This window comes from Aplysia californica, unplaced genomic scaffold (genome assembly GCF_000002075.1).
Source record: "Aplysia californica isolate F4 #8 unplaced genomic scaffold, AplCal3.0 scaffold00146, whole genome shotgun sequence".
Taxonomy (NCBI): Eukaryota; Metazoa; Mollusca; class Gastropoda; order Aplysiida; family Aplysiidae; genus Aplysia; species Aplysia californica.
In genome coordinates this window covers 1,258,319-1,269,638 of record NW_004797416.1, presented here as the reverse complement: position 1 = coordinate 1,269,638, position 11,320 = coordinate 1,258,319, and the positions used below count along the sequence as shown (strand labels likewise).

At 39.7% G+C, this 11,320-nt stretch overlaps 1 protein-coding gene across 2 annotated transcripts in view; it reads left to right on the top strand.

Annotated features, from left to right (window-relative positions):
- Nucleotides 1-2,069: 2,069 nt before the first annotated feature.
- Nucleotides 2,070-11,320, top strand: part of LOC101855096 (flocculation protein FLO11-like) — a 13,756-nt gene continuing 4,505 nt past the window's right edge. Inside the window, exon 1 of one of the 2 annotated variants that reach the window (XM_013081803.2) lies at nt 2,070-2,151. The gene's annotated coding sequence lies outside the window, so the exon portion shown is untranslated. Of the gene's footprint in view, nt 2,152-6,625; nt 6,807-11,320 lie in introns of those variants that run through there. The other variant, XM_035969460.1, reaches the window with a different exon arrangement.

The following is an 11,320-nucleotide window of genomic DNA, read 5'->3' as shown; positions in this document are numbered from 1 at the left end:
AAAATTTTCTTCTCTAAAATTGTCTCCTTTCACATCCTTTCCTGATCTCTAACAATGTTCTGTTGTCTGCTTTCATTTCCACTTTCTGCCCCCACCCCCTCACCCCCTTTGCCCCCTCCTCTGGGCTCCTGACTCTTTCTGCAGCCTTTCTACTGCTACTCCCTGGCTCCTCCTAACTGCTGTCTTTCTGCCACACCCCTGATCTTCCGGTAGGAAAGATCTACACCTAGCCTTCTCGGACAAGGGCGAAAAATCTCGGAGGGCCCGTGTGCAAGTTGCGCACGTTAAAGATCCCTTGGTGGTCTAAAATCGATAAGAGTAGGCTCCGGCCGCCACCCGGGCAAAATTCAAAATTTCCTACCAACGAAAAAGTATTAGGTGTGTCCCGCGCGCTCATATGACCTTATGCAGTTGCGAGCGCCGTAAAACCCTATACTAAACAAACAAAACAAACAAACAGAAATTATGACCTTTTAACCAAAACATCACCACGTTGAAAATTCTACTATAGCTACCTGACGTAAACAATCAGCTGTAGGTCGTGTGTCGTTGCCTCCTAGGGTCATAGGTCAGTAGGGGAGGGGAGGGGGAGACGTACGCCTCGGGGGCGTGAGAATGTCCGTGACCAACTATTGACGCGTAATCAGCTGACGACAGGTAGTAAAATTTTAATTTTCTTTGTGTTTCGAGGTGTGCAGCGAAGTTGCTTCCTTTCAAAAAGAGGGCTCAAGCCAACAGTTTTCGGATTTTTTTATTTCTCATTCTCGATTTGAATGTCAACGTGAGCAGACGTGAACACACCTGGTCACCGCTTGGGGCGTAGGCAAGGACCACAGAAATTTGCCATTATTTACCCTCCTTGACTTTGACGTAGGTCAGGGGGTTTCAACATCAGCGAAGGCCCGTTTTATCGATTCCCGCCCAATATATGTTAGCTTTAAGTGTCCTTTGTGATTGAAAATAAAAACACCTGTGGGGGAAGGGGCAGGGGGTTCCCCTAATCCTGGGGAGGAGCGCCGCTTCACATGTGAGCTTATTTTTTCTAATAATAATAATACATGCACCCAGTGCACACTCCCGATCTAATTCATTAAGTTTTGATGTAGTCCGGACCAACTGAGTCGTTGGGGGTTCTTTCATGGCAAGGGGGAATGGGGATTTATCGTTCAATACCTATTTGAAATGAATGTACCGCGAGATTGAATAACGCTTTCTTCCTCACTCAGGGGCAAATATCTACCTTCTATCGATCGCCATAATCAGCTGACTATCACGTTTATAAACTATGGGGCCAAGAGTAAAATATCATGTTTTGCAATGTCTCAACTTTTAACTGACACACTACGAGTTTGTTTTGTAAAGATTGAAAGAAAAAAACCCCATGTCGAACAGTGACAAGCAACACCAGACTTGGTGTACATCAATTGTACTGCCAAACTTTAGGAACGACTCTAAATAGACTCTATTGTGGATGTTACCTGTAGTCCGACAACGATGTGTACTACTAGTCTAGTAATTTAAAAAACGGTTTCTTACAACATAATGTCCAAATATGACTACTAAAACCCAATCATGGTCATAATCAGTTCAAATACGATAAATGTGATACAAGAGAGTAATAAACATTTTTTTAAAGTGAGGAGAGATAAGGATGATAAACGTTTGATAGTAAAAGAAAGAGAAAACCAACCACATCAGACAGAACACCCGCCAACAACCTACAGAAATTATGACATTTCAACCAAAACATGACCACGTTGCAAGTCTACTACTAGCTCTCTGACGTAACAATCGGCTGTTGGTCATGTGTCGTCGCCTCCTGGGGTCATCGGTCAGTGGGTGAGGGGCGGGGGGAGACGTACGACTCGGAGGCGTGGGAATGTCCATGACCAACTATTGACTTGTAATCAGCTGACGACAGGTAGTCTAGTAAAATTTTAGTTTTCTTTGTGTTTTGTGGTGCGCAGCAAAAGTTGCATACCTTCAAAAAGAGGCTCGACCCAGTAGTTTTCGATTTTCTTTTTCTCATTCTGGATTTTATTATCAGCGTGGGTAGATGTATTACGATACTATTCTGAGAGTTATTCTTTATTGAGCTGTGTGTTCTGAGTTGAGATTTCTGACAATTTCTACGATCGTGACGTTGAGACGGTATGTGGTCACTTAATGTATACAATTGTATCTCTTTGCAGTTTTTATTCTTTGTTTAGTCTTTTTTTTAAAATAATTTTATCGGCCGCATCTTCGTGGTAGATGTTACATTTCTGAATCGTATCTCTTTTTTTCACTATGCAACTATAGGAGTTTCCGTCTCTGAATATGTAAATACATGTGCCTTAATCAAATGTTTTGAAAATATCATAAAAAGATACAATGATTTAAAATCAAACAAACAAATCCACCAACTTCAAATTACATAAATTCACAGCGGGTTATACTGATTTCTCACTCTCTCTCTCTCTCTCTCTCTCTCTCTCTCTCTCTCTCTCTCTCTCTCTCCCTCTCCGCCCCTCTCTCTCTCCTTCTCTCTCAATCTCTCTCTCTGAGTTGTTCTTAGCATTTATGATTGATCTAATGGTCTCTGTCCTCAATTGACTGTATTTTTAGGAAACAATTATTTTCATAAAATAATCTGAGATCTCCTCATTTTTTTAAATTTTGAATTATTCAATTAGAACATAAATGTGTTTGTTGTGAACATCGGGTGTAAATTAGTCGAAATGCTACTTTTATTAACTTAAATACTCCGAATTGACAAGAAAACGAGTTTTTGCTAAGGTCTACAAGAGCACGTGTGTCCTGTGCCCTGAGATCTGTCAAGACATTACTAAGCAAAACCTTTGAAGTTCTCTTGTCAATACCGAATATAATGATAAAAAAGGGTAGAAGCAGCGTGTTCTGCTCAGTTTTCACTCGATGTTCTTTAAGGACACAATACATTTAATTTTTATGTTCCACAGCAAAACTTTTGCAGTTTTCTTATCAATAAACACATAAAATAACACCGCAATCATAACCAAAAGTCGGTCGCTTGCATCTCTGACGTAACAATCAGCTGGACCGGCGGTGGCCATTTGTGAAAACACCTGGTCACCGCCCCGGGCGTAGGCCAGGACCTCAGAAATTTTCCATTGTTTAATCTCCTTGCTTGGACGTAGTTAAGGAGGTTTCAATTCAACATCAGGAAGGTCCATTTTATTTATCCCCCCCCCCCAATATTTGTTAGCTTTAAAAGTGTCCTTTGCGATTGTAAATAAAACAGCGTTGGGGGCAGGGGGTTCCCCTAATCCTGGGGATGGGAGCGCTGCTTCACATGTTGGCTTATGTTTTTTAATAATAATAATAATAATACATGTACCCAGTGCATACTCCCGATCGAATTAATTAAATTTTGATTCAGTCCGGACCAAGCAGTAGGTTTTTTTCATGACGGGGGGGGGGGGGATCTATTTTTAAATTCCTATTTGAAATGAATGTACCACGAGGTTGAATAACGCTTTCTATCTTACTGAGGGGAAAATATTCACCATCTATAGATCGCCATAATCAACTGACTATCAAGTTCATAAACTATGGGGCTTAGATATCATTTTTGGCAATGTCTCAACTTTTGACTGACATACTACGCTTGTGTTTTGTAGAAAAAGAAAGAAAAACAAAATATGTCGAACAGTGACAAGCAACACCAGATTTGGCTTACATCAAAAGTACTGCCAAACTTTAGGAAGGACTCTATTGTGGATGTTACCTGTAGTCAGACAACGATGTGTACTAGTAATTTTTAGAAACGGTTTCTAACAACATAATGTCCAAATATGACTACTAAAACCCAATCATGCACACAATGAGTTCAAATAAGAGCCGAAGATTAATTAGATTGACACAGGAAGAGAGTAATAAACATTTTTTTTTAAAGTAAGGAGACATAAGGACGATACACATTTAGTTAAAGAAAGATAAACCCAACCACATCAGAGCACCCGCCAACAACCTACAGAAATTATGGCATTTCAACCAAAACATCACCACGCTGCAAGTCTACTACTAGCTCTCTGACGTAATAATCAGCTGTTGGTCATGTGTCGTCGCCTCCTGGGGTCATCGGTCAGTGGGTGAGGGGCGGGGGGAGATGTACGCCTTGGGGGCGTGGGAATGTCCGTGACCAACTATTGGTGCGTAACAAGGAGTTTAGAACTACTTTTAATCTCCTTGGTGCGTAATCAGATGACGACAGGTAGTAAAATTTTAGTTTTCTTTGTGTTTCGAGATGTGTAGCAAAGTTGCGTACCTTCAAAGAGAGGCTTGAGCCAGAGGGTTCCAATTTTTTTTTCTCATTCTCCATTTGAATATCAGCGTGTGTAGACGTATTACGATACTATTCTGAAAGTTATTCTTTATTGAGACGTGTGTTCTGTTCTGAGATATATATACATATATATATACATAGATATATATATATATATATATATATATATATAATTTTTTATTAATTTTTTATTATTTGTTTGTTGTTGTTTTTTTACTTCTTTACCGGCCACATCATCGTGCTAGATGTTTCCTTTCTGAATTGTATCATCGACGGCCTTTTTTTCTTCAATATGCAACGATAGGAGTTTCCGCCTCTAAATTAGTAAATACATGTTTCCGCCTCTAAATTAGTAAATACATGTACCTTAATCAAATGTTTTTAAAATATCATGAATCCACCAAATTCAAATTATATAAATTCACGGCGAAATTCAAATTATATAAATTCACGGCGGGTTATTTTGATCCTGATTTCTCTCTCTCTCTCTCTCTCTCTCTCTCTCTCTCTCTCTCTCTCTCTCTCTCTCTCTCTCTCTCTCTCTCTCTCTCTCTCTCTCTCTCTCTCTCTCTCTCTCTCTCTCTCTCTCAATGAGTTGTACTTTGCATATGATTGATCTAATGGTCTTTGTCCTCAACTTTACTGTATTTTTTAAAAACAATTATTTTCTTTAAATAATCTCTGATCTCCTCTTTTTTTATTATTAAATTGGAATATACACTGTAAATGTGTTTGTTATTAACATCGCGTGTAAATTAAACAAAATGCTGCTTTTGTTAACTTTAATACTCGGAATTGGCAAGAAACTAGTTTTTGCTAAGGTCTATAAGAGCACGTGTGTCCTATGCCATCAGCTAAAGTTTAAGACATTACCAAGTAAAACCTTTGGTGTTCTCTTGTCAATATCGAATATCAAAATAAATACGGGTACGAGCAGCGCGTTTTGCTTAGTTTTAGCGCGATGTTCTTAAAGGACACACAACATTTATTTTTATGTTCCCAAGTAAAACCGTTGCCGTTTTCTTGTCAATAAACACATAAAATAACACCATAATCATAACCAAAATGGCGGTCGCTTGCATCAGTGACCGGCTCTCTGACGTAACAATCAGCTGGACCGGCGGTAGCCATTTGTGAACACACCTGGTCGCCGCCCAGGGCGTAAGCAAGGACCTCAGAAAATTTCCATCATATTTTCGTTATTTTAGCCTTCTTGGCTTGGACGTAGCTCAGGGGGTTTCAACATCAGCGAAGGTCCGTTTTATCGATTCCCGCCCTATATTTGTTAGCTTAAAGTGTCCTTTGTTATTGAAAATAAAACATCGGTTGGGGGGTGGGGTGGGGGCGGGGGTTCCCCTAATCCTGGGGATGAGCGCCCCTTCACATTTTAGCTTATGTTTTCTAATAATATAATAATCATGTACCTAGTGCACACTCCCGATCTAATTAATTAAGTTTTGATGTAGTCAGGACCGACTGAGTAGTTGGGGGTTCTTTCATGGCTAGGGGGAATAGGGATTTATTTTTCAATACCTATTTGAAATGAATGTACCGCGAGGTTGAATAACGCTTTCTTCCTCACTCAGGGGCAAATATCCACCATCTATTGATCTCCATAATCAGCTGACTATCAAGTTCATAAACTAAGGGGCTAAGATATCATGTTTGGCAATGTCTCAACTTTTGATTGACACACTACGCTTGTGTTTTGTAGATAAAGAAAGAAAGAAAAACAAAACATGTCGAACAGTGACAAACAACACCAGACTTGGCTGACATCAATAGTACCGCCAAACTTTAGGAAGGACTCTTTCTATTGTAGATGTTACCTGTAGTCAGACAACGATGTGTACTAGTAATTTTTAGAAACGGTTTCTTACAACAAAATGTCCAAATATGACTACTAAAACCCAATCATGCACACAATCGGTTCAAATAAGTGCCGAAGATTAATTAGATTGACACAGGAAGAGAGTAATAAACATTTTTTAAAGTGAGGAGAGATACGGACAATAAACGTTTGATAGTAGAAGTAAAAGAATACCAAACCACATCAGAACACCCGCCAACCACTCTCAGAAATTACGACTTTTCGACCAAAAACATCACCACGTTGCAAGTCTACTACTAGTTCTCTGACGTAACAATCAGCTGTTGGTCATGTGTCGTCGCCTCTTGGGGTCATCGGTCAGTGGGTGAGGGGCGGGGGGAGGCGTACGCCTCGGGGGCGTGGGAATGTCCGTGACCAACTATTGGCGCGTAATCAGCTGACGACAGGTAGTAAAATTTTAATTTTCTTTGTGTTTCGAGGTGTGCAGCAAAGTTGCGTACCTTCAAAGAGAGGCTCGAGTCAGTAGTTTTCGAATTTTTTTTCTCATTCTGGATTTGATTATCAGCGTGTGTAGACGTATTGCGATACTACTCAGAGAGTTATTCTTTATTGAGACTAGTGTTCGGTTCTGAGATTTCTGACAATTTCTACGGTCGTGACGTTGATTCGGTAAGTGGTCACTTAATATATACGACATGTGTATATTTCTAGTTTTTCTTATTTGTTTGTTGTTGTTGTTTTTTACTTCTTTATCGGTCCCATCATCGTGCTAGATGTTTCCTTTCTGAATTGTATCGTCGACGGCCTTTTTTTCCCAATATGCAACGATAGGAGTTTCCGCCTCTAAATTAGTAAACACATGTACCTTAAGCAAATGTTTTGAAAATATCATGAATCGATACAATGATTCAAAACAAACAAATCCACTAACTTCAAATTATATAAATTCACCGCGGGTTATTTTGATCCTGATCTCTCTCTCTCTCTCTCACTCTCTCACTCTCTCACTCTCTCTCTCTCTCTCTCTCTCTCTCTCTCTCTCTCTCTCTCTCTCTCTCTGTGAGTTGCACTTTGCACATGATTGATCTTATGGTCTTTGTCCTCAACTTTACTGTATTTTTGTAAAACAATTATTTTCATTAAATAATCTGTGATCTCCTCATATTTTTTTTAAATCATCCAATTGTAATATACAATGTAAATGTGTTTGATTTGAATCTCACGAGTAAATTAAACAAAATGCTGCTTTTGTTAACTTTAATACTCGGAATTGACAAGAAAACTAGTTTTTGCTAGGCCTATAAGAGCACGTGTGCCTCGTGCCAACAGCTAAAGTTCAAGACATTATCAAGTAAAGCCTTTGAAGTTATCTTGTCAATACCAAATATCAAAATAAATACGGGTACGAGCAGCGCGTTTTGCTTAGTTTTAACGCGATGTTCTTAAAGGACACGCTACATTTAATTTTATGTTCCCAAGCAAAACCTTTGCCGTTTTCTTCTCAATAGCTCAAAAAATAACACCATAATCATAACCAAAATGGCGGTCGCTTACATCAGTGACCGGCTCTCTGACGTAACAATCAGCTGGACCGGCGGTGGCCTTTTGTGAACACACCTGGTCGCCGCCCAGTCCGTAGGCGAGGACCTCATAAAATGTTCATCATTATAATTTCGTTATTTTAGCTTCCTAAGCTTGGACGTAGTTCAGCGTCCGTTTTTTCAATTCCCGCCCAATATTTGTCAGCTTAAAGTGTCCTTAGTGATTGTAAATAAAACAGCGGTGGGGTAGGGGGTTCCCCTAATCCTGGGGATTGGAGTGCCGCTTCCCCTAGGCTTATGGGGTATTTTTTAATACCACTCCCAATCGAATTCATTTAATTTTGATGCAGCCGGAGCCTGCCAGTTTAAAAAACATTGAAATTTAAAAAGTTTTGTTTGCTTTCCATTCAAAGGGGGGGGGGGGGATTCCCAATTTAAATGAATGTACCATGATGTTGAATAACGCCACCTTCCTTGTTGAGGGGGAAAATGTCGAGGCGCTAAACTGGCAAATATCCAACAACTATGGATCGGCTTCATCAGCGCGCTGTTTAATTTTTGTGGCCAGTGGTCCTCCATTGTGTTTCCGATAATACACGAATTGCACAACTGAGTTGCGGCCCTTCGAAGTTCTGACAGCAGTTTTTGGTGTAATCGGTTGACAAGACAAGTGTGTGTGTGTGGTTGTTTTGTTTTTTTGGAGTTTTTTTTATTTGTTTGTTGTTGTTTTGGTTTTGTTTTGTTTGTTTGTTATCCTTTCTTTTTCGAGCAGCTCAGCAAAATAGCGTACATGTATCTCCAAAGAGAGGCTCGAGCCAATACATTTCTTACTTTCTCTCTCATTACAAATTCTACCTTCAGTCTGGACGGACGCATAATTATTCTGTGTTTAATTCATCTTAAAAACTGGCGTTCTTTCTGGGTTTTTAAGCTGTTGCTATATATTATTAATGGCCAAAAAAATGCTTTTAAAGAATTAAAAAGGCCCGTCTTCAGCAACTGTTTTTGTTTTTTAAATTATAATTGTATCACTCTTTTGGGGGTGTTTGTTTTTTTCTTCTTCTCCGTGATATTTTCCCGTATTTGTTGAACTTTACATAATGTATTAGCTTGGGAATTATTTCTTAGGGCAAAGTTCTATTTTTATTATAAACTTTAGAGAGGACAAAAAGCTTGATAGTGCATGTATCGCGCGCGGTAGTGCACGCTGTGACAGAAATAAAATGGCTGCTTCTGCCCACGAGAAAACTTGGACTCCTCAAAGAAGTCTACAGTTGCACCCCGGGAGCATCGGCCAGAGAGTGGGGGGGGGGGGGGGCGTACGTCTCGGGAACTTGGGAATGTCCATGACCAACTATTGGCGCGTAATCAGTTGGCGGCAGGTATAACATTTTTAGTTTCCTTTGTGTTTTGAACTGTGCAACGCTGTAGTGTACTTTCAAAGAGAGGCTCGAACCAACAGTTTTCGGATTTGTTTCCCTTCATTCTCGATTAGGAAAGAAAAAGCTGCAGTTCAGGCACAGTTATGAGTATGGCATTGATGAATCAGCTCATTTACAATTCTACTGTGCATAAGAACACGTTAATGTCCCCCCTGTGGGAATGGCCTAAATACACTTCAGTCAGTAGCATCGTCGCAGGGGGTTTCATTCTCGATTTAATCATCGTCGTGTTCAGAGGTATTCCTATACTATTTTGAAAGTTATTCTATATCTATCCCCGTAGAATTATGCAAATTTAGAAGGCCAAATTATGCACAAAAAAGCAAAATTATACAAGTTAGCGTAATACCATTCGCGACATGTTTTGCACTTTTTCAACACGAAGTTTCCTGATTTTCATGTTTTATGTGCAGAAAAATTGAAAACAGTACATATCAGTATCAATAATTTGTTGTGTATTTGGAAAAGGAAACAAACACATCAGTAAAAAAAAATAATTTTTAAATAAATAAAAAATCCAACCAAAAATAATCTCTGTAACTTTCAGCTGTTACTGTAGATCTAGATCTATAGAGGAAAGGAAAATATTTTTAAAAAAATAAAAAAAAGGACATCTGCACCTGTGATGCTGGTACGTTACTAAAACCAGGGACACCTGTCAAACATGAAACATCAGCAGACATGAGAACAACTTTTGATGGATTGAAAAATTGAACATGCTCAATAATCAACTTTTCACTTAAATGAGACTTATTACGTGATTACGTCCCTTCAGTCACATGGCGAGGCGTTAATTGTTTTGTGAAAAAAGGGAAAAAACGTGAAAAAACGCGTGGCTGCACAATCGCATAATCCTACGAGGACAGCTATATTGATACTTGTGTTCTGTTCCGAGCTTCCCGACGATTTCTACTCTACGTCGTGACCTTGGGACGGCAGGTGGTCACTTGCATTTGCATGTTTATTTCCAGTCCCTCGTCCTCTGACCTTTTCAAATCACATGAATCTGCTGCAGATCATTTCTAAGCTTATTCTGAATGGTTATTCTTTCTGGGCAGTTCTTTGCATGTGATGGATTTATTGCCTTCTGAATCTCACCTCAACTGAATAATTTTAAAAAACAACTACAATTATAAATTCTTAATTAAGATATGGGTTATCGATCAAGCAGGAACGAAATGTATACGTTTTAACATAGCTGCCACTTTCCCGCTAAATAGCGGTCGTGTGAAAACTTAGAGAAATGCTGTTCTTACTTAACTTTAATATTCTGAATTAACAAGAAAACTGTAAATTATGCTTTGCTTGATGACATTTTGAACTTTAATTGATGGCATTCGACGCAAGTGCTCTCTGATAGACGCAATGTTGACCTGTGTATGCCCATAACAAACACAATTTGTCACTTTTTTTAGGAAGGGCTGGAGTGGTGGACGCTTGAAGTTTGATTACAATGTACTTGTATTTTCTTAAACACTTTCAAAGTGAAGAACAACCACACAGTGGCTATAGCCTTAACCAAAATCAGCTAGTCTGTTAAAAAATTGTGCAACACCAGGAGCAAGACGTCGCCGCCCTGTTGCGCAAGGGCTCCCTGGTGTAACAATCAGCTGGACTTACTGTGGCGTTTAGTGAACACACCTGGCCACGATCCGGCGCATAGGTTTCAGCATCACCGAGGGTCCGCGTTTTGATCAATTCCCGGCCAGTTTCGGTCAACTGAGAGCGTTCTTTATGATTGCAATTCCAACACCAGTGGGGAAGAGGGCAGGGGGTTCCCCCAATACTGGGGGTCAGAGTGCCGCTTGACTTAAACTAATCAAATTCCTTTACCTTTGATGCAGTCGGGGCCAGCCAGTTTGTTTTTGGTTGTTGTTGTTTTGTTTTTTTGGAGGGAGGGGAGGGGGGGGGTCATTGAAGGGGGGAAAAGGTGACTTTTTTAAACTCCAAGTTTAATTGAATATACCATGAGGTTGAATTATACCTTCTTTCAAGTTGGACTGAGGGTAAATATCCACCAACTACCACTCGGCTCAGTCAGCTAACTGTTTTTGTTGCCAGTGGTCCTCCTTTGTGTCTTGGATAAACTGTCTTTCCAATTAACAGGTTTTAGGCTAATCAGTTGACATTATTTACAAGTATTTTGGTCATCTTTTGTATTTCGAACTGCTCAGCGAAGTAGCGTACCTTTTGTAACACC